The sequence below is a fragment of the Lactuca virosa genome, chromosome 9, assembly GCF_052849685.1.
Source record: "Lactuca virosa cultivar CGN04683 chromosome 9, Lactuca_virosa_CGN04683_v6, whole genome shotgun sequence".
Taxonomy (NCBI): domain Eukaryota; kingdom Viridiplantae; phylum Streptophyta; class Magnoliopsida; order Asterales; family Asteraceae; genus Lactuca; species Lactuca virosa.
In genome coordinates, this window is record NC_136434.1 from 217,836,766 (window position 1) to 217,862,608 (window position 25,843).

Here is a 25,843-nt window from a genome sequence, read left to right on the forward strand (position 1 = left end):
CTCTAAGTGCGAATTCTGGATCAGAAAGGTAACTTTCCTCGGTTACGTGGTTAGTGAGGAAGGCATACACGTGGACCCTTCTAAAATCAAGGCGATCGAGAATTGGTCAGCACCGAAGACGCCCATAGAAATCCCTCAATTCTTGGGACTCGCTGGCTACTATCGCAGGTTTATCCAGAATTTCTCCAGGATTGCTAAGCCTTTAACCACCCTGACTTAGAAAGGTGTACCCTTTAGTTGGGGAGAAAAGCAAGACACTACATTCCAAACATTGAAGCAGGCCTTATGCAGCGCACCTATCGTGTCTCTGCCTGAAGGGACGGAGGACTTCGTTGTCTACTGCGATGCATCCAATCAGGGCCTAGGTTGTGTGCTCATGCAGCGAGGAAAGGTTATTGCCTATGCATCAAGACAGCTGAAGGCAAACGAAGTCAATTATACAATTCACGATCTGGAGTTGGGAGCAGTGGTCTTCTCATTAAAGATTTGGAGACATTATCTCTACGGAATCAAGTGTACTGTCTTCACCGACTATAAGAGCCTACAACACATTTTCGATCAGAAGGAGTTGAACATGAGGAAACGGCGATGGGTTGAGCTACTCAATGATTATGAGTGTGAAATACGTTATCATCCCGGCAAGGCCAATGTGGTAGCAGATGCCCTCAGCCGGAAAGAGTATTCAAGTCGTAGAGTGAAGGCACTGACAATGACCATCCATTCCCATCTGTCCGCTCAAATCAGAGAGGCTCAGCTGGAAGCCTTAAAACCAAAGAACGTAGTGGATGAAGCCTTGAGGGGAATGGAAAAGAACTTGGAGATCAAGGCAGACGGAGTTTACTATTTCATGAACCGGATCTGGACCCCAAAGTTCGGCGGTTACAGGGAGATTGTCATGAACGAAGCTCACAAGAATAGATACTCCGTTCACCCAGGTTCGGATAAGATGTAACTGGATCTCAAAAAGTTATATTGGTGGCCAAACATGAAAGCAGAGATCGCTACCTTCGTGGGCAAGTGTCTGACTTGCACCAAGGTGAAAGTGGAATATCAAAAGCCCTTAGGTCTACTTCAGCAGCCAGAGATACCTGAGTGGAAGTGGGAGCGAATCATGATGAATTTTATCACTAAGTTACCCAAGTCTCCGGGTGGGTACGATACCATCTGGGTAATTGTCGACCGATTGACTAAATCCGCCCACTTCCTGCCAATCAAAGAAACCTTCAAGATGGAGAGACTTACGCGAATCTACATCCAAGAGATAGTTCATCTTCATGGTGTGCCTATGTCCATTATCTCCGATCGGGATAGCAGATTCACCTCGAGATTTTGGCAGTCACTGCAGAAGGCTCTTGGAACTAAGCTGGATATGAGCACAACTTACCATCCACAGAAAGACGGGCAGAGTGAGAGGACCATTCAGACATTAGAAGACATGTTGAGGGCATGTGTTATAGACTTTGGCAAGTCATGGGACACCCATTTTCCCTTGGTCGAGTTCTCTTACAACAACAGCTATCACACTAGCATCAAAACTGCGCCGTTTGAAGCCATCTATTGCCGTATGTGCAGATCCCCTTTGTGCTGGGCTGAGGTGGGTGACACGCAGCTAGCTAGGGGTCAAGTTACCGATAGCTCTCTCACTGGCCTGAAATCATCCGAGAAACCACAGAAAAGATCATACAAATCCGAGAACGATTGAAAGCATCAAGAGATAGACAAAAGAGCTATGCCGATAAGAGACGAAAACCTTTGGAGTTCCAGGTTGGTGACCGTGTTCTATTGAAGGTCTCACCCTGGAAAGGCATGATACGATTCGGGAAGCGTGGAAAGCTGAATCCGAGATACATTGGACCGTTCGAGATCCTCGCTAGGATCGGTCCCGTAGCTTACAAACTTCGTTTACCCCAACAACTTAGCAACATTCATCCCGTCTTCCACGTGTCGAACCTTAAAAAAGTGTCTATCCGACGAAACCCTTGTGATCCCTCTTGATGAGATTGAGATCAACGAGAACCTTAATTTCGTGGAAGAACCAGTCGACATTATGGATCAGGAAGTTAAAAGAACAAAACAAAGTCGCATACCGATAGTGAAGGTCCGCTGAAATGCCATGCGTGGACCTGAGTTCACTTGGGAGTGAGAAGATTTAATGCAACATAAGTACCCTCATCTTTTTCCGAGTCCATGATTTGTATATTACGTTCGGATTTCGGGACGAAATTCCCTCTATCGGGGGGATGATGTGACAACCCGAACATTTTTCCGTTAATGTTAGCCGATTTCAATTAAATAAATTTTAATTTTATTTAGTTCCGTCAAATTCTTATGGTTTGGAAAATCATTTAAGTTATATAATTAAAATGTATATAAGAGTCGTAACCAAAAATCACGCGAAAACCCGAGTTTCCTTCGAAAAATCAGCAGTTTCCGGCCTGAGTGGTGTTCAAGGCCGTGAACCTGATCACGACCGTAAACCGATCACGGCCGTTCACGGCTGGTGGACCCCACCACCGACCATGAAACCCCCCTATATATGAGCTCCTACCCTCATTTACACTTTTCTGGCCGCGAACACCCTTTCTCTCTCTAAAAATCATCACCCAAAAACACATGATTTCTCTTCATCTATCATTCTATCCGCCTTAGAACACGTTTTGGAGCATCAAACATCCGCCTTTTCATCAAAATCAAGTGTTGCTGTTCTTGAGTTCACGTCCGAGAACCCTTCAAATCTTCATATTTCATCAAGATCAGGCCGTGAACCCTTCAAACCTTCAAAGACCGTGAACCCTTCAAGGGCAGTAAACCGTTCACGGCCGAGATCAGATCACAGCCGAGAACAGTTCACAGCCGTAATCCCCTTCACGGCCGCAAACCTTCCCAAGTCGTGAACTTTGCTGAAAAACCCGCTTTTTCCGATTCAATCGAGTCCCGGTAACATTCCGAAACTAAAAGCAAGTGTTTTTCCAACACTATAAAATAATGGTTTCGCTAATAAAATTCATATATGTATTTAATTGATATTAGGATTCTGTTAAGTTTCGTGTACATCAAACCGAGGGTCTTCATTCCCAGTTTCGTTGTCCGACACTTTCACGCAGCTAACAGTGAGTTCATACCCCTATGCTTTTATTATTTTTAACGTTTTCAGGGGGAGAATACAAGCCAAACACAAATGAATTTGTGAATTTATACAAAAAGATTTCAACCCACTTAAAACTGATGCAATTATTATAACCATACAGTTTCCACATTTTTATAAAATATTTAAATATTTTATCTATTTTGTAACATGCTGAGCATAAGGGACATTTTCAACTTATAAGCATAATTGCATAGTTTTCAGAACATACACAAATCAAGTACATAATATCCATACAAAACTATAATAGTTATAGTTTGGGATTTCAATACACAGTTATACAGTTTCAGACATATAAACTATGACAAACTTAGTTTATGATATACATTACTACCTTTCGGATAACAAGAGTAAATTACTAAATAATTATGTAAGTATAATTATTTATACTCTACAAGACATACATTCAGATTTAAGTACATGAGAATATAACACTACACGTAAACTATATTATACAGGATTGTGAGACACTACTTCAAATTGTACCCTTGGGAGTACTGAACTAAATCTTATCATAGTATAACCAGAGTCTCCTGGAGGGAGAGCGTGAGATTTGTGAATAGATCTATTCGGGACTGAAAATCCCACACCTGAATTGCTAGCTACAGTTAGGCAGACATGCCTGGGGTGACAAATGTCATATAACTGACACTTGAAGAACATCGTAAAGGTCACTAGGTCATATCAAGCATGGTTATGCGGCTCACAATAGTATAAACTAACCTTTTGTTTACGGGATTTCATTCTTCATTAGTTTTATTTTAATTAATGAAACTACTATACATACTGGTGATAACCAGGGTTTTCCAACAGAACAATCTATACATACTGGTGATAGCCAGGGTTTTCGTATTTATGGAACACTGTAACAAACTCATATGTTAGAAAATATTGGATTTTCTTGGAAGCATACAAACCTTTTCACTGATTCATTAACATGTTTTCATTTCAAAAACATGCTTATGAACTCACCAGCTTAATGCCGATACTCTTTTCAAATCTGCTTGTATTCTCAGGAAATCAGTAGACAGGTACCTCAGCAGACTTTTGAGAAGACGGAGCATATAGAGTCACGTCTTTATATTTTGCTACTTTTGATGTATATAAATATGAATCAAATAGATGTAAATACCTTATATATATATATATATATATATATATATATATATATATATATATATATATATATATATATATATATATATATATATATATATTCAATGTAATGGTTGTGTTTACTTTGATTACTATGATGCAATTGTTGTGATAACACATATGACGTCATCAACCCCCGAACGTTTCCGCCGTTTCGGTTTGGGGGTGTGACAAAACTTGATTTATTTTCAAAATTTTCGAAATTTCACTATTATCTTCCTCTTACATCACATCTTTTTTCCGAACACTTACTAGGCTATATATATTATTGTTGAAAATGAAAATTATGTAAGAGGAAGATAAATATACACTACAAGAAAAAGGGGTATCAGTGACTGACATAATCAGTCTCTGATGGTCAATAATCAGTCTCTAATGAGAATCAGGGACTGATTTAGCTAGTCCCTAGATAGTCCCCGAGACCTAGTCTTAGATAGTTGATTTTTTATGTATCTAGGACTAAAAATCAGTCCCAAATACATCAAAATATCAAAGACAGGAAATCTGTCTTTGATAATATTTCATTCAGTCTCTAATTTGTTTTCTTCAAATCTCCAATTTAATGTCATATCAGTCCTTGATGCTATCTTTTAAGGACTGAATATTAGTCATTTATAATATATCATTCAGTCTCCAATATGTTTCATTGAAATCTCTATTTTATGTTATATCGGTCCCTAATAGTATCTTTCAAAGTCAAAATATTAATCATTGATACTATCATGTTCAGTCTCCAATGTCTTTCCTTCTAGACCCCATGCTATCACTCAGGGACTAAATATCAATCTTTGATACTATCTCATTTATTCTTTAATATGTTTTTTCAATGAATGAATATTAGTTTCGGATAGAATGTCATGTAGTACATAACCTGATTTTTAAGTGACTAAATACCAGTGTCAAATACAACGTTGTTCAATCCCTAGCATGCTTTTTCAGTGACCGGATATCGACCTCAAATACATTATCATCCAGTTCCTTATCAATGACTATGGTTTTGAAAACCATACCAAACTGTTCGGTTCAACTATTTGAACCGAGAACCGCTCAATATCCATATATGCACAATATAAAAATGGCTAAAAGCAAAACAATAAGAACCGACACAAACTGGTAAAAACCATGTGGTTATTCCTTAAATGGTTTTCTAACAACAATATTCTCAATATTTGAAACATAAATGTGTTGAAAGTCTAATAAGCCTAAATATTATGCTAGTAACACTTAAAATATAAAACTATCAAACTAAATAATTGTTTCCGGTCCTCATCGGTGAACATCAATTGATTTTCATCTTCAACATATCCACTACCCTTGCAATCACACAATACAATCACTTAAATATATAGAAGGTCGCTTGCCAGATTATCTGTAATTGAAAAGAAAAGAAGGAGAAGGTATTACCATCCAAATGATTTCACATTTTCCACATCAGTTGGATCCTTAACCTTGCAAAATAACAACGGTAATATTAGTTCCAATTTTATTATGATTAACATTTTTTTGGTAAATGGAATGTGGAATTGTGAAAAAAAAGCTTATTGTTATTACGATGGGTTGTCCAACTAAAACATTATTTGAACCTTCAAGTGTCAGTATATTTGCTAGGTATCTACAGTTAGTATCAAGAACATAAGCATTGATAGATTTGAGCATTTGGCAAGCATAATAGAAGATTACAATTTTACCCTTCTTCAAGACATTTGAATTCAAGGGTAGCATCTTTGTTATTCTCTATCTCATATATAATATCATCAACTTCAATCTTTTAACTGTCTCTCTTCCTCCACTTTGCAATGTTCCCTTGGTCATATAAATTTATTTAAAACATTAATGCCAAAAGTTTCTAGAACCAAAATGGGATAGATTTTGACATGAACTAGACCTTGATTTGGTTAACTAACCATGGTTGGTGATAAAGCTGTCATTTCAATGAAGATATGAGGAACTAAGGTAGGTTAGATGCATTAATTTTCCCTGAAGTTGCCTCATTTGCTGTGTCTTTAGTTTTAACATTAGGTTGGGTTGACTGAGTCTCTTTGACCTCTATCACACCAAAAACACTATCACGGATCCTCAACCTAGTATATGTGTACACGTAAGTCATATGAAAAAGTTAGTACATATGTATGTATGTATGTATGTACATACATGTGTGTGCTTATATATGTATGTTGTGTATAACGTAATGAAAACAAGATGTCCAATAAACACATTCTTTGCACCATCAGGTGCCAATATCTTTCCCAAAAACCTGTATGTGGTAAGCCACATGGAATTCTTTGTAATAACTAAATACAAAGTAAATAGAGTCACTAAATGCTACAAACATGGATGTACAAATTAACAGGACAATTTATTTACTTGCGGGGAGCTCTAACTGTCGTACATGGAAATACACAACTAATATTCTGTTTTAAAATCTACCCCCTATATCATAAACCCTAAACGCCAACATCTAAAAGAAGGTAAAGAGACTCACCTCAGATTGTTATGTGTTCCGTATGCTGTTAAAACCATGAAGCATCAAATCAGATAAAACAGAAACAAACACATAAGGAAAAATTGCAATTGTCAAAGGAGGATTTATCAGATGAACACGATGATAAAATTTAGGGAAAAGTCTGAATATATGATGTATGAGGAGTGGGGACGAAAGGATGAGACTTGAAGCGATGAGTCGGGGTGACGAAGATGAAGGGCGACGATGATGAAAGGTGGCGATTGTAGGAGGCAGTAGGGCTTGGTGGCTGACGGTGGGATGAACAGTGAGAGGGCGATGAAGGAGTCTCACAGTATCCAAAGTCCGAGTCAAACAGAGTGACATGAATGTTGGATGAAAGTCCGAATCAACCCTAATCTTTTAGGTTTCTTTATGAATCAATGAATTTTGGGGGGCAGGGGAAGCGGGCTTTTTCAATTTTTTTGGGGTGGTTTTTGTTTTCCCGCTATCTTCGAAGGAGGAGGGTGGAAGAACATTACTTTTTTTTTAGGTTTTACAAAGGAAGAATTAATTTATCCTTTTTTATTCTTGAAAATTTAAATTAAATATAATAACACATATTATGATAGGATATATAAAACTTTTAGTGGTATTTTAATTTAGGGATAATATCATTTAGGCCATACGAACTATCAAACAGAGTGGGGTGAATTTTAATTTAGTGATTGAAATTCAGTCTTCAGAAAGTTTCTCATCAAAATGATAAATTGATGCAGTTGTATCAATGAATGAAATTCAGTCACTAATAAGTTAAATTCACAATCAAAACTGTCATAAGTTTATGAGGGCCTCACATTCAGTCCCACATAACTTTCTCTTCAACAACAAAGTTAGGGCTAGACTATTCGAGACTGAAATTCAGTCCACAATGTGTTTCCCACTAAACCTAAACCGGCGTAAACATATTAGAGACTGAATCTTAGTGTCGGATAAGTCTTGCCGGTCTCTAATGATTGGCACATTAAAATCAGTCCTAGATGGTATCTAGGACTAATTCATCAGTCCCAAATATATGGTATCCAAGATTGATTAATCAGTCTTTGATATTTTAGTCACAAAAACCCCTTCTTCTTGTAGTGATAAAATTTATAAAAATGTTTGAAGTAATTCAAGTTAGAAGTTGAATTATAAGAACATTGGACAATTACAATGTCTATATATGATACAAAACGACGTAGTATTGTGAAGTTTAGGTACCTAAGCTTATATACCCTTAAGGGTATATTCACTTTTGTCATATGTCATACTCTCATTCATTTTGCCACATGTCATTTTGTGATGATTTTAAATTAGTTTTTTTCCACATGTCATTTTATGGTTTTTTTTTCATTTTATTAAATTTTACATAATATTTAAATGTAATAATTACAATAAATGCATATCAATTTCATTAATTGACTTTCTTTCTAATTTCAAAGTTTCTAAATTAAAGCCTCATTAGTTTTCTTTATTTATTTATCTACATTATTTGTTTAAATTAAAAAAGAGAATAAAAACACTTTAATTTTAATAATTCAATATTTTTCTTATTTTTCTTAGAAATTCAAACTTCTCGAATGTTTAGAATTTCATATATAATTTTTCTTTTAAATGAACTCATTTAATACACGAGTCTTATACCTAGTTCCTAATAAAAGCCTCTCCTAGAAGCCACGTGTCGCCCTTATAAACCTATTTCATTCCACGTGGAACCTTTATAGACCATATTCTCTTCATTTTCCCTCTTAAGAAAATTTACAACAGGATATATTTGGCAACTAATTATCGATATTGGTAACGTATTATTGATTGAAATTCAAAATTTTCGGATAATTTGAAATCTTTTCCTTAATTATCCCTTTTAATCAGGCACTATTTGTTGACTTCATCTGTTATACGCAATCACGACAATATCTCTACTAACTTCACTTAATCTCTTTTGAAAACCAAAACACCTGTAACTCTTCATTCGTCATTGATTAATTAGTTATTGTTTTCTTTTTCAGTTTGACAGGAAGTCATCATAACTGATATGCGAAATTGAGTTATTCAATCTTCTTCAACAAGGTTATGGGTTCTCCTTAAAGATTTTTTAAGGTAAAATTGCGTATGAAGACTTTGATTCCCAGAGGGCTCCCAACAAAGGTTCCTAATGCAAGGTATTTCATGATTTTTTGATTTTGATTCTTTTTTTATGTAGTTCTATTTTTGTGATTTTTGTGGAGCCAGAGCTGATAATTTGTGTCTAATTTTCATATAACACACACACACACGCGCACACACACACACACACACACATATATATATATATATATATATATATATATATATATATATATATATATATATATATATATATATATATATATATATTCACAAGTTATTTGTTGGAAACCGAATGGAGGGTTCTTGAGAAAGACTTTCAAGATATGTCTCACAAATTGAGTTCTTTATTAGTTTTATTACAAATAGAATTGATATATTGATATGGTGTTGGGTACATGCACAATATAACATCAGAAAAACAAGAAAAGAACAAATTCATAACTTACTTAATCCAAATTCCACATTTAAAAGCTAATTATTCAATGATTTTGTAAAAAAAAATTATGCAACGATTACGTGGATTTTTTTTGAAACGGCAGAAATATATTAGCACCAGCCTTTAAAGAAACAAAGCTGGGCAGAAAAACAAATTACAAAATGTCAAAAGGATTACAACTCCACACACACCAATTACAATCACCAAACTTGCCCCTATATTTTACCCAATTGAACACCAAGGTGATTATGCTATCCGCCAAATTTAACGAAGAAGTCCTAGCATTATAGAAGACTTTTGCATTCCTAGATTTCCATCCACACCATAGAAATCCATAAATAATAGCAATGAAAATCTGTCTCTTCTTAGGACACCTCCCCTATTGTGCAACAAATCCCACTAACTCAGCCACCGAATTGAATTGCTGACCAGAAATTTGACACCAATTCAGGATCCAACACAATGCACCTCTTGCGATTGGGCAATTGACAAGTATGTGGTTAGATTCATCCATCCCATCGTTACAGGGAATGATGATGCCGATCTTAAACCTAATTCAATGAAGATAACTATTGAAACCTATAACATCGTTTGAAACGTTTGGTTGAATTCCTTCCATATATATCGCCAATTTTAATTTAGGTAGACTAATAAGATTAAAAGAAAATGACCATCATACGCTTGGGAGATTGTATAAGATCGATGGTTGAGGTTTGGTCATACAATCACACAGTAACTAAGGTTTATATATGAACCTAACTCTCTCTTTCTCTTTCTCTCTCACTCTCTCTCTCTCTCTCTATATATATATATATATATATATATATATATATATATATATATATATATATATATATATATATATATATATATATATATATATATATATATATATATATTGAACCGGAAAATACAAATATTTTAATCTACTCCTAAACTAACACATAATTCCACCTATGTCCACCATGTGACTTGAACCCTCAACTTCAAGGAGGGAGGACACCACATGATTATTGTAACGACATGATTTTTCAAAACAAATTTTTCAATTTTAAAACTCATAAAACATACGTCTCATCATTAATTCTCAAAAACAACCAACAAGTTTTCAATACAATTATTCAAATCCAGGATCCACAATCATAGCTCCATATCAAGAGTGTGTGTACAATCACGCCGGTGCCTTCCCGCGATCCTTGGAAGTACCTGAAACACATAACACACAACACGGTAAGCACGGATGCTTAGTGAGTTCACCAAAATACCACATACAACAATTCGCTACTCGAGGCTATACTCTGTGAGACCCTCCGGTCTATGTGTCTCAGCGGGACCCTCTAGTCCCGTAGCTCGTTGGACCCTCTGGTCCGGTCTAGCTCATTGGACCCTTCAGTCCGGTTTGATTGAGAACCCTCTGGCCTTATAGTTCGTTGGACCCTCCAGTCCGGTGTAAGCAACAAATAATATAGCATACAATACATATCACACAATCATGCATATCTCAAGCAAGAACATAAGACCCTCTGGTCACATATAATTACCACTCTTGGTAAAGTATAGTGAGAAGACTCACCTCGTAAGATAGCTAGTAAAAGTCTCGTGCCCGAAATCCTCGGTCTAGCCTCCGCCTATCACAAATTAATATTTCTAATTAATATTCTACTCTTATCTCTGAAAAGTGGGTAGAAGACCATTCTACCCTTCCCTGACCTCTTTCACTCATTTTGACCAAACCCTAAAGTCAACAGAAGTCAACTCCAGTCAACGGTCCAACTTTGACCAGACTAGTCGAGTGCACTAGGGAGACTCGTCGAGTCCAGTCGATTCATGGCAACCCCGACAAGCTCCAACTCGACGAGCTAACCTCTAACTCGACGGGTCACCAACTGACTCAGTTCATCGGGACAAACCCTAACCGACTCGTCGAGTCGGCTCATCAACTCGGCGAGTCTGTTCGGTCTCAACTTGTATCCAGGTGATTTCAAGGCAGAAAACTCTCTCACACTCTAGATCTAAGCTCTCAAGGCCTGAATATCACGTAAAGCCTCGAGCTTTACGTTCATGCATAGCACCAAAGGGCTAAAAATGCCAAGAACAAGCTTGAGAAGAAGTCTCTCATTCAAGGGATATCATGGCTGCATAAAGCAGTGGACTTTCGACTCTAGGGACCTCACAAGGTTCAGATCTGATGTCTATTTCTAAGAAGGTGCTCAAAACCTTTAAGGTCCCCAAAAGATGGAAATAAAGCCCTAACTCTAAAACCATGAGATCTATTCATACAAGAGAGAAAGGTATGAACTTTATACATTGAATAGAAGCTCCTGGATGTCTAAGCAGCAGATCTAGCAACCTCTTCACAATCCTTGCTTGGAATCCTCTTTCCCTCTACCAAAATGCACCAAAGATCTCAAATAATGGCTCCAAACTCTCTCTAAAGCTCAAGGGGGCGATTAGGGTTTCTCTCAGTGAAAGGAAACAGATGGGGAGCCGCAAATGAGGCTATACTTATCCTTATATAGGCCCCAAACTCGGGGATTTATGGTTTCAACTTACAGCGCCTACTCGGCGAGTCTACTCCCGGACTCGTCGAGTAGATCATTAAATCCACGTGGCCATCCTGACTCTACTCGGCGAGTTATAGCGCCAACTCGTCGAGTAGGTCAATGATCCTAAAAAAATAAATATTTAAAATGACATACCTGGAAATCCGGATGTTACAATTCTCCCCCACTAGAATCAGACTTCGCCCTCGAAGTCATGCTCAGCAAATAACTCTGGATGCTGCTCCCGCATCTCTAACTCCGGCTCCCAAGTCAAATTGGACCCTCTCTGATGCTGCCACTGGACCTGAACCAGGGGCACTTCCTTGTTCCTCAGAACTTTCACCTTTCGATCCAAGATCGCGATCGGCCTCTCGATGTAGTTCAGGCTCGCATCCACCTGAATGTCCTCTAATGGTACCACTGCCGTCTCATCAGCCACACACTTCCGCAACTGGGACACATGGAAGGTGCTATGGATCTGGCTCAACTCCTCAGGTAGCTCTAGCTGGTATGCTACCTTACCCACTCTGGCGGTCACTCTGAACGGACCGATATATCGAGGCCCCAACTTGCCCCACTTCCTGAACCAGATCACTCCTTTCCATGGCGAAACTTTCAGGAGCACAAAATCTCCGACCTGAAACTCAAGCTCAGATTGTCGTCTATCCGCGTAACTCTTCTGACGACTCTGCACCGTCAGTAACCTCTGTCTGACCTACTGAATCTGCTCGGTCGTCTTCAGCACTATCTCAGTGCTGCCCATAACTCTCTGCCCCACCTCTCCCCAACAGATGGGAGTGCGACACCTTCTCCCATACAGGAGCTCAAAGGGAGGCATACCAATGCTCGAGTGATGGCTGTTGTTGTAAGAAAACTCAGCCAAGGGTAGGTATGTGTCCCAACTCCCACCGAAGTCCATAACACATGCTCGAAGCATGTCCTCGAGTGTCTGAATCGTTCGCTCGCTCTATCCGTCTGTCTGTGGGTGGTAGGCGGTACTAAAATGCAATCGCGTTCCCAACTCCTCATGGAACTTCTTCCAGAATCTGGAAGTAAAACGCACATCCCGATCCGACACTATGGACGTCGGCACTCCATGCCGAGCTACACCTCTCGCACATAAATCTCTGCTAGCCTCTCAGCAGAAGAGCTCTCACTAATAGCAAGGAAATGAGCACTCTTCGTCAACCGATCCACAATCACCCAGATCGCGTCCACTCCACGCGCCGTTCTTGGTAATTTAGTGATAAAGTCCATCGAGATCTGCTCCCACTTCCACTGGGGAATCTCTAAAGGATGCAATGGACCATGTGGTCGCTGGTGCTCTGCCTTGACCCGACGGCAGGTCAAGCACCTCTCGACCACCCAAGCAACATCCCTCTTCATACAGGGCCACCAATAGTCTCTTTTCAGATCCAAATACATCTTATTGGCCTCGGGATGGATCAAAAATCTCGACCTATGCGCCTCCTCCATCAGAGTGCTACGAGCTCCGCCCGTATAAGGCACCCAAATCCGACCTCGAAAGGTCATAAGTCCACGGCTATCCGTCACAAACTCGGATACTTGCCCAATCACCCGCTCCCTCTTGCGGTTCTCCGGTCTCACGGCCTCCGCCTGGGCCTCTCGAATGATATCCAATACCGGAGTCATCACTGTCATCCTCATGCATATATCCCGCATTGGGGCACTCTCCGCCTTGCGACTCAGGGCATCGGCTACCACGTTAGCCTTGCCCGGGTGATACAGAATCTCACAGTCATAATCTTTTACCACATCCAACCACCTCCTCTGGCGCATATTCAGGTTGGGCTGATCCATCAGATACTTCAAGCTCTTGTGGTCCGTGTATATGGTACACCGAACCCCATGAAATAATGGCGCCAGATATTGAGGGCGAACACCACTGCCCCCAACTCTAAATCATGGGTGGGATACCTCGTCTCATGAGGCTTCAGCTGCCTCGATGCATATGCTATCACATGCCCTCTCTGCATAAGCACTGCACCTAACCCCGATATAGATGCATCGCAGTAAACTACAAAGTCCTCCATTCCCTCAGGAAGAGCTAACACTGGAGCTTCGCACAATCTCTGGCGAAGAGTCTCAAATGAGGTCTGCTGCTCGGGACCCCAGGTAAAAGCAACGCCCTTCCGGGTCAACTTGGTGAGAGGAACAGCAATCTTGGAGAAATCTCTGATAAACCTCCGGTAGTAGCCGACCAACCCCAGAAAACTCCTGATCTCGGTGGGGGATCTCGGCACCTCCCAACTCATAACCGCCTCAATCTTGGCCGGGTCGACCAAAATCCCATTCTGATTAACGAGGTGTCCCAGGAACTGGACCTCTCGTAACCAGAAATCACACTTGGAGAATTTGGCATAAAGCCTCTCCGATCTCAATACTCCGAGAACCTCTCTCAAATGCTCCTCATGCTGCTCTCTAGACCTCGAATACACCAAAATATCGTCGATGAACATGATCACCGAACGATCCAACATAGGCCTGCATACCTGGTTCATGAGATCCATGAACGCTGCTGGTGCATTGGTGAGCCCGAAAGGCATCACCACGAACTCGTAATGCCCATAACGAGTCCTAAATGATGTCTTCTAAATATCCTCCTCACGAACCCTCATTTGGTGATAACCAGACCTCAAATCGATCTTGGAAAACCAAGATGCACCCTACAACTGATCGAACAGATCGTCGATCCTCGGGAGTGGATAACGGTTCTTGACCGTCAGCTTCTTTAACTCCTGGTAATCAATGCACATCCGGTGTGAACCATCCTTTTTCTTGACAAAAAGGATTGGTGCTACCCATGGCAAACTACTCGACCGGATAAATCCCTTTCCCAATAGCTCCTAAAGCTGCGAGAATAACTCCTGCATCTCTGGCGGCGCAAGGCAATAGGGCGCCTTGGCGATAGGTGCCGCCCCCGGAAGTAAATCAATACGAAACTCCACCTGCCTCTCGGGAGGCACACCTGGTAAGTCCTCGGGGAAAACGTCCGAAAACTCGCTAACTACCGGAACCTCAGCGACAGTACTCGGTCTCTCTGTAACATCCCGCGTATACGACACATACGCCAGAAAACCCATGCAACCCTGCTGCAAGCTCTTCCTCACTCGAGCAGCCGAACAAAATGCTGACCCAGATCGGGTACCCTCGCCGAATACTGTAAGTACTCCCCCACTAGGGTCTCGGATGGTCACCATCTGACGCTCACAGTCGATCATGGCTCTGAATCGGCTCAACCAGTCCATGCCCACGATGACACAGACATCCCCCATCGCGATAGGTACCAAATCTATCGGAAACTCGAATCCAAAAATCTCAAGCACACATCCCTGGATCACATCATTCGCAAAAACAGCATGCTCATCAGCTATGGAAACTCTCAAAGGTTGAATCAACGCCTCACGTCGGATACTGATGTGACGACTAAATGCTAGTGATACGAAGGATCGACTCGCACCCGAGTCAAACAACACCAAAGCAGGTACATAACTCACAAGAAAAGTACCTAAACATATCACAAATAAGCACCATATATAAAAAAAAGAATAAGCAAAAGATCACATACCAGCCACAACATCGGGTGCTGCGCGGACCTCCTCCGCTGTCAACTGGAAGGCTCTACCGTGAGCCTTCGGAATCTCGGCCTTCACGGACCGACTCTCTGTAGCTCGAGTAGAAGGAGGCGCAGATCCCTGCGTTGATCCCAGAAGCAACCGCGGGCACTCGGACTTCCTATGGCCAGTCTGGTTGCAATGGAAGCAAACCGAAAATTCCTTGGGGCAATCCCTCGCGATATGCCCCTCCTTCCCGCACTTGTAACACACACCCGCTCTGCACACCCCATCATGGCTCTTGCCGCACTTCCCACAAGTGCGGCCCTTCTGACCTCCCGATCTCGAATCAACGGGCTTTTCCTGCTTGGCCGCCGGCTGAGACTGTGCCGGCCGCCTATCCCTCCTCTGAGACTCCGCCTCCTCCTCTGGCCTGAGTCTCTAGCTCAATCTCCCTCTTCCGAGCATTTTCCTGAAACTCGGCAAACGTTTGGTATGTCGAGTTCGCCACGAACTCGCGAATGTCTCTCCTCAGAGTGCTCAGATATCGGCTCATACGTGCCTGCTCAGTAGACACCTGCTCAGGGAAAAAACAACGCCCTCTCATGAAACATCCGTGTGATCACAGTCACAGACTCAGTCCCTTGCTTGAGGGACAGGAACTTCTGGGCCAACCGTTCCCTCTCTACCAGGGGAACGTACTCGTCTCAAAACATAGCGGTGAACCTCTCCCAAGTCACCGCGGTAAGCTCTGCAGTAGTAAAGTCAGTTGTCACAAACTTCCACCAGTCCTTCGCTCCCAAGCGAAGCTGGTTCAGCGCGAACCGTACCCTCAGATGCTCCGGACAAGAACATGTGTAGAAACATCCCTCAATGTCAGAGATCCATCTCATCGCGGCTATCGGATTCTGAGTCCCATCAAACTCTGGTGGCTTCATGTTGCTGAACTCCCGGTACAGCAACGAGTCACCCCCCTGTGGCCTAGAAGCGGCAACGGCTGCGGTGGCCGCAACAACATCAACATCGGTAAGAGCAGCGTACCGCTCATCAAATGTCTCGATCAACGTGGTCTTGATAGACCCAAACATCTCTGGTATCTCAGCTCAAATGGCTGCAACCACCTCATCATGAATCATCCTGCGAATCTCATCATCGCTAACACCGCTGCTCTCTGGAGTGTGGTGCGTACCCACCATGATGTCTCTGAAACAGAACACAAAAGAATTCAGAGACTCGCTCGAGTATTCTCGCACTCAATCACTCAACCCTACTTGCTCCTTAGTACCCTAAGGATTCTTACTTGGGCTGCTCACTGATCCAGTGTTTCCAGTAGTACGAGCCCTATACTACCTTCCACACCACATCAGTTTTCACCCCAAGTCCTCCTCCTAGGATTCTAGTTCACAAGTACCCTATATCTCACTGAGCGCAGGCTACCACCCAGTAGACCTCTCATAAGCTCCTCTCTGCTACCTACTCACACTTGGAGAAATTCACAGTAGCAGTAATTCCTAGGCTAAGGCATCACAAATCAGGCCCACTCTAGTCCTAAATATGAATACCTAACCTACTCTAGCATGCATAACACATCTCATAACACATAACGTAAGGGTATTTTGGGAAATCACCGTTCGGGCGCTGGCTGATTGTACACACTGCTCTTTTCCGCTTTTTCTGGAAATCTTTTACTCTTTTTAGAAAAATTGTTTCTTTTTGAAAACTTTTCTCAAATCCTCAGTTTGAGTCCAGATATGCCCGAAGGTGTATCCGAATCCCTCAAACCAAGGCTCTGATACCAACTTGTAATGACATTATTTTTCAAAAAAAATTTTCAATTTTAAAACTCATAAAACATACGTCTCATCATTAATTCTCAAAAACAACCAACAAGTTTTCAATACAATTATTCAAATCCAGGATCCACAATCATAGCTCCATATCAAGAGTGTGTGCACAATCACACCGGTGCCTTCCCGCGATCCTCAGAAGTACCTGAAACACATAACACAGAACACGGTAAGCACGGATGCTTAGTGAGTTCCCCAAAATACCACATACAGCAATTCGCCACTCGAGGCTATACTCTGTGAGACCCTCCGGTCTATGTGTCTCAGCGGGACCCTCCAGTCCCGTAGCTCGTTGGACCCTCTGGTCCGGTCTAGCTTGTTGGACCCTCCAGTCCGGTCTGATTGAGAACCCTCTGGCCTCATTGTTCCTTGGACCCTCCAGTCCGGTCTAAGCAACAAATAATATAGCATACAATACATATCACACAATCATGCATATCTCAAGCAAGAACATAAGACCCTCTGGTCACATATAATTACCACTCTAGGTAAAGTATAGCGAGAAGACTCACCTCGTAAGATAGCTAGTAAAAGTCTCGTGCCCGAAATCCTCGGTCTAGCCTCCGCCTATCACAAATTAATATTTTTAATTAATATTCTACTCTTATCTCTGAAAAGTGGGTAGAAGACCATTCTACCCTTCCCTGACCTCTTTCACTCATTTTGACCAAACCCTAAAGTCAACAGAAGTCAACTCCAATCAACGGTCCAACTTTGACCAGACTCGTCGAGTGCACTAGGGAGACTCGTCGAGTCCAGTCGATTCATGGCAACCCCGGCAAGCTCCAACTCGACGAGCTAACCCCTAACTCGACGGGTCACCAACTGACTCAGTTCATCGGGACAAACCCTAACCGACTCGTCGAGTCGGCTCATCAAATCGGCAAGTTCGTTCGGTCTCAACTTGTATCCAGGTGATTTCAAGGCAGAAAACTCTCTCACACTCTAGATCTAAGCTCTCAACGCCTGAATATCACGTAAAGCCTCGAGCTTTACGTTCATGCATAGCACCAAAGGGCTAAAAATGCTAAGAACAAGCTTGAGAAGAAGTCTCTCATTCAAGGGCTATCATGGCTGCATCAAGCAGGGGACTTTCGACTCTAGGGACCTCACAAGGTCCAAATCTGATGTCTATTTCTAAGAAGGTGCTCAAAACCTTCAAGGTCCCCAAAAGATGGAAATAAAGCCCTAACTCTAAAACCATGAGATCTATCCATACAAGAGAGAAAGGTATGAACTTTATACCTTGAATAGAAGCTCCTGGATGTCTAAGCAGCAGATCTAGCAACCTCTTCACAATCCTTGCTTGGAATCCTCTTTCCCTCTACCAAAATGCACCAAAGATCTCAAATAATGCCTCCAAACTCTCTCTAAAGCTCAAGGGGGCGATTATGGTTTCTTTCAGTGAAAGGAAACAGATGGGGAGCCGCAAATGAGGCTATACTTATCCTTATATAGGCCCCAAACCCAGGGATTTATGGTTTCAACTTACAGCACCTACTCGGCGAGTCTACTCCCGGACTCGTCGAGTAGATCATTAAATCCACGTGGCCATCCCGACTCTACTCGGCGAGTTATAGCGCCAACTCGTCGAGTAGGTCAATGATCCTAAAAAAATAAATATTTAAAATGATATACCTGGAAATCCGGATGTTACAATTATTATGATTTGAAGCAAAAATATATTAATGAAAAAACATGAATCAATTAAAAAATTCAAACACAAACCTCAAGATATGGAAATCGAGAGGCTTTCATCCTCTTGTTTCAGATAAAAGTATAAATCATCCGGCGAATAGGAAAAACTACAAGCCCGAGTCTCTCTCTCTCTCTCTTTCATATATATATATATATATATATATATATATATATATATATATATATATATATATATATATATATATATATATAGCTTCATATGTGGATGCACATCTATTGTGTGGACGTGAAAACCAATCAGATTATAGAAAAAAATAAATTATTAATTAATAATATAACAGAGTCATATATATATATATATATATATATATATATATATATATATATATATATATATATATATATATATATATATATATGTTATAATGTGGATGGTAAGTATTGTGCGCATGTATGATTGATTGTGGGAACCAATCATATTTTTCGTTGCGTTGAGCCACATTGCTTTCTCCACAATTCTCTACAGAGCGTGTAGCGGGGACGATGCTCCAGTGGCCTTAACGACGTGGATGGAGCCACATCAGTCTTCTCCACGATGTTTAAGCCCCTTACACAACAATCCGACTTACAAATTTAATCCATATGATATGCTACGTTTTGATTTTATTGAAATCTGTATCATGCTAGTTTTATTTTGCCACATATAATATTTCCTCAACCCAGATCGTTAAAATTAAGACGTTAACCAATTACGAATGACTACTTTACCCATATACTGTCTTAAAATTGCTTTTGTTTTTTACAATTATTTTATACTAGGTGTAAGACCCATGTATTACATGGGTTCATTTTAATAAAAAAATATGAAATTCTAAACATTTGAGAAGTTTGAATTTATAAGAAAAAAATAGAAAAATATTGAATTATTAAAATTAAAATGTTTGTTTTTTTAAACTAAACAAATCATTTAGATAAATAAACAAAGGAAACTAATGAAACTTTAATTTAGAAAATTTGAATTAGAAGGAAGTCAATTAATGAAAATGATATGCATTTAATTTTACATTTATTGTAATTATTTGATTTAAATATTATGTGGAAATTAATAAAATGAAAAAAACCACAAAATGTCATGTGGAAAAAAATTAATGGAAAATAACCACAAAATGACATGTGGCCAAATCAATGAGAGTGTGACATGTGGCAAAAAGTTCTTTATTTAGGGAGAAATTTCTTGTTTATAATTTATGATGCAGCTGACCATGGGCTCGACGAGGCCTGATGGATTCTGGGTAATTTGGGGTTAGCCCACATTGGAATCTCAAGTCTATCTACTTGTTTATAAATTATTTGTTTGGTTTTTTGGGTGTTATCAGATTACCCTTTAGTTCCTATTTTATTGGCTTAGGATAAGGTATTAATAACTTAAGTTTTATCATTTAGTTTTTCAATTTTTGATTACGAAATTCAAGTGAATAAAGAGATTCTAACTTTCGTATCTTTTGCTCTGTTCCAACAAAGTTCTAAGCAGATTTGCATCAATTACAATACTATATAAAAATAAAATTGAAACAAGAACAGAAAAAAAACAACTAAAAACAGAAAAACAAACTCTTACGGTGTGTTTGGTTTGTCATATTTAAAATGATTTTAAAGATATTTGAATTTAAAATCTAATAATACAAATGTATAATGTATTAATGAATATCAAGAAAAATAAAAATCAACAAACATTTATTCATTAACTAGAAGAAGGCCCCGCGCGCCATTGGCACGGGTTTGGATGGGTCTGGATGAATTTGTGAAATGAGTTTTCTTTGGGTTTGGATAGGTCGGGACGAAGTTGTGCAATGAGTTTCCTCTTAAATATTGTAGAAGATGTTGAAAACACTAAGCATTTCAACATCTCCACTATTTTCCTATATATAACAGAAAAGAGATATGAGAATTTGGTGAGCCACCGTAGTAGACAAAACAAGTTAAGAGCTAAATCAAGAAACAAGAATGTACTTTCATAAGTTTACATATTATAGCATCCTACTTAAATTTATTACAACATTGTAGTCTAACTTTTTTTACAGGAACACCTCTTGATATATTAATGTAAGTTTAAATAAGATTACTGAAAGTCTCAGAATAACAGTGGAGTAAGTCATACATCGTGAAACATACTTGTGGTATTCTATGATTCCTTTGAGGGGAAGTCTCATCTTTGGTTAAATCTGGGGCCCACAGAGGTTTTGTACACATTTACATATAGCAATAAAGATTTATATATCGAGAAAATAAAGCAATTAGTAAAATGAAATAACAGTTAGTTACAACATACTTTATTCTCACTTCTAATATGGGCATTATACTTTACTTTTATGCATAATAGCAATATAGTTACATTCTGTTACTAATATTGGCATTGTGCTTTATTTGTTACATATTGCATTGCCATTATGGGTAATGAATTGGTAGTAAAATGCTGAGTAGATTGCTATTATGGGTTAAAAAAAGTATAGCAAATTGCCTATGTTGATATTAAGCAAATATAACCTTTGATACCAGCAATCCTGCTCTTTTCTTGATGTTTGTTCAAGAAAAATTTAGAAAACCTTTCAAACTTCAAATGTAAATACAAATTACAAATTGAAGCTGCTTATAGAAGCAACTGAAAACGAACTGAAAGGAAATTTGTGAAAATCTGTATAAAGCTTTCAAAAATTTAACAAAAAAACAGAGGGATAAATGGTTTTATAGACAGGGACTGCACCTTGCATCTGTGTCTTCATCGTCTGACTAATTGTAGTTTTTATGTAATTTCCCTACAAATAAAAAAATATGATCATATGGACCAAATATATAATTAACAAATCAGTTCCCTATTAGGTACGGACCATTTTTCTAATTTTATGAAAAACAGGTAAAAATCCTATAACTTTTCAATCAAGTAGGGACTATTTATGTATTTTTATAAAGCATTGGAACCATTTATGTAATATTTGGAGAGTAAGGGTACTTGTTTTTCATTTGGTCCTCTCGTTCCGATGCATACTTTGGTCCTCGCTTAGAGTTCCATCGTACCTTGACTATGGGAATCCGACTCTGCTAGTCGTTAGACCTCTTTGTACACAATTTCGACTGGCTCTTCGACGAAGTTCAGTTCAGGGTTGATTTGAATTTCTTCAAGTGGAATGACAAGTGTATTTTCGGAGAGACACTTCTTAATATTGGACACATGGAAGATGTCATTCATGTTATTGAGCTTTTGGGGTAATCTAATTCGGTAGGCCACCAGACCAATCCGATCAAGGATTTCGAACGGTCCTATGTACCTAGGACTTAGCTTTATGAACCTTATAACTCATTTCCAAGGAGAGACCTTAAGCATTACCCTATCTCAATTTGGAATTCAAGGGGTTTGCGTCTTATATCAGCATAGCTCTTTTGATGATCAAGTGTTGCCTTCATGTGTTCGTGGATTTGCACAATTTTCTTAGTCGTCTCATGAATAATCTCTAGAATGGTTCGTAGGGTATTTCCTGCAAATTCCTTGGCCAATTAGGTATCTCCAACTTCCACCTTACAAATAGGAGATCGGCATTTCCAGCCGTAAAGAGCTTTGAATGGAGCAACCTTGGCTCGTGTGATAGCTATTATTGTATGAGAACTCAGTCAATTGAAGATGAGTGTCCCATGCATTTCCGAAATCTATTACACATGCTCTGAGCATGTCTTCAAGCATTTGGATTATCCTTTCGCTTTGACCGTCATTGTGGGGATGATAGGCTGTGATCATATCCATGCAAGTACCAATGTATTTTTTCAAACTTTTCCAGAATCGCGAGGTAAATCTATTATCTATGTCGGAGATAATAGATAACGGTACCCCCATGTAATCTGACAATCTCTCTAAGGTATGTCCTGGTCAGCTTCTCCTACTTATCTGCCTCTTTTATTGGTAGGATGTGGGCAGACTTGGTTAATCTATCAACAACTATCCATATAAGGTCGTAACCACTAGCAATCCGAGGCAATTTGGTCATAAAATCCATAACGATCTGATCCCACTTCCACTCGGGTATTTCTGGTTTTTGCAACAATCCCGAGGGCCGTTGATGTCCTGCATCTTCCCTAATCTCTAGTTCCTTGACATTTCCAAACTTTGGAACCCATATTCAGTTCATGAAGTATCTCACTGCATCTTCCCTAATCTCTAGTTGCTTTTCCATTCCCCTGAGGCCTTCTTCCTCAATGTTTTATTTCGCTAGAGCCTTGAGTCGAGCATTTCTAATCTATGATATTAGACTAGTCTAGATAGTCATCGAAAGTGCTTTAACTCTGCGAAGCTTAACCTGTTCTTTACGGCTCAAGTCGTCGGCTACGATGTTAGCCTTTCCTGGATGATAACAGATCTTACATTCATAGTCATTAAATAATTCCAACAATCTTTGTTGTCTCATGTTGAGTTCTTTTAGGTCGAAGAAGTGCTAGAGACTCTTGTGGTCCGTGTAGATTATACATTTCGTTCCATAAATATAATGGCGCCAGATCTTTAATGAAAAACTCCTAACTCTAGGTCTTGGGTGGTGTAGTTATTCTCATGCACCTTGAGTTGTCGTGAGGCATAATCTATGACCTTCCCCCTTTTCATCAATATACATCCCGATCCCTGATGCGAAGCGTCACAAAACAAAAGGAAATCATTAGTACCCTCTGAAAGGGATAGTAGTAGTGCATTGCACAACATTTCTTTCAACTTTTGGGAAGTTGTTTCTTGTTTGTCTCCCCAAACAATGTTTTTCTTTTGGGTCAATGTTGTGAGGGGTTTGGTTTACCGAGGGAAGTTCTCTAAGAATCTCCAGTAATAGACTGTTAAGCCTAAGAATTGACGAACCTCGGTTGGTATCTTGGGTGCTTCCTAGTTCTTTACAACCTCAATCTTGGAAGGATCCACGTGAATTCCTTTACTACTTACTATGTGCCCTAGAAAGTGTACTTCTCTAATCCAAAATTCACACTTAGAGAACTTTGCATACAAATTTTCTTTCCTTAATAGTTCTAGGATCACCCAAAGATATTGATCATGCTCTTCCTTGGCTCATGAATACACCATAATATCATCCATAAATACTATCATGAATTTGTCCAAGTAGGGTTTGCATAATCGGTTCATGAGATCCATAAAAATAGTTGGGGAATTAATCAGTCCAAAAGGCATGACCAAGAACTTGTAATGGCCGTATCGAGTTCTAAACACAGTCTTTGGAATTTCCTCTTCCATTACTTGGATTTGATGATATCCAGATCTCAAGTCGATCTTAGAGAAATAACGGGATCGTTGTAGCTGATTGAAGAGATCATCGATTAGGGGAAGTGGATGTTGATTATTGATGGTTAACTTATTTAATTCCCTATAGTCGATGCACATCCTGAAAGATCCATCTTTGTTCTTGACAAATAGAATGGGTGCACCCAAAGGAGAGAAGGTTGGTCTGATGAAACCCTTGTTAAGAAGTTCCTATAGCTGGCTGGAAAGCTCTTGCATCTCTGATGGTGCCAATATATAAGGAGACTTTGCTACTTGGGAAGCTCCTAGAACTAGATCAATCAGAAACCCGACTTGATGCGCTGGGGGTAATCTGTGTAGATCTCCAGGGAATACATCAGGGTAATCGCACACCTAAGGTACTTCTTTGATCTTTCTCTTATTGTCCTTCCTATCGAAAACGCGAGCTAGAAAGGCATACTAGTTTTTCTACAAGTATTTTTTGGCCTTTATGTAGTAAATAATCTTAAGGTTTTTACTAGGTTTGTCTCTGTAGACGATTAAGAATTATCCACTCGATAAGGGCAAACACAATGCTTTCTCAAATCATAAGATTTTGACGTGGTTAGGGGATAACCAATCCATGCCGATGATGACATCAAAGCTTCCAATGACCAGATGCATGAGATTGATAAGGAAATTATGATTATTTAACGTTAATGTACAATTCTTCAATACTTCATGGGTACAACTGACTTGACCGTTAGCCATTTCTAGTCTATAGGCTTCCCTAAGTTTACTAGATGCATGTCTTAATAATTTCCTAAACTCAGGAGTAATATATCTTTTATCGGCACCGGTATTGAAAAGTACATTTGCATATAAGTCACTGATTAGGAACGTACCAGTAAAAACCGTCGGATCCTGGATGGCCTCCTTAGCTCCTATTACAAATGCTCGACCTCTAGCATTTCCTCCATGTACCTTTAACTTTGGAAAACAATTCCTGATATGCGCAACCTCTTTGCACTCAAAACATGTTCTACCTTCTGCTGCTGATGTGGTTCCTTGGTTTGTTGGAGCTGTACATCTATTGTCAAGATGACATTTTCTGCTACAATTGGTATAGAACCAACAAGATTCGGTATGATGATACCCACATTGATTGCACTTCGGACTACCTCCTGTGGAAGTCCCTATTGGGGTTGTTGTAACCGCATATGCCTGAACCGCTTCACTTTGTTGGATTAGGTGTCTAAGCCCATAACTATAATTGGTATGTACTTGACCCGATAGTAACATGGTCATTTTGGATTGCCTTCACCATAGCAATTTGATAAGATGAATAATGAAGAAAGAGGTTAATTGTGATTTATTAATATATTATAAGAGTAATATATTAATTGAGAAATCATATTATTTAATTAGTATTGATCAAGAATTAATTTGGAATTAATTTAGTGTTCAAAAGAGACTGATTAAATAAATGGGGACTAATTGTGTAAATTAGTAATAACTATAGTTTGGGCTCATGGACCCTATTGGTAAAGCGTGGACGAAAACTCTATGGAAGTCCATAGAGATTCCGTCCAAGGCTTGCTTTGTGGGAATCCATATGTTGCTTAGGGCCTAAGCAAG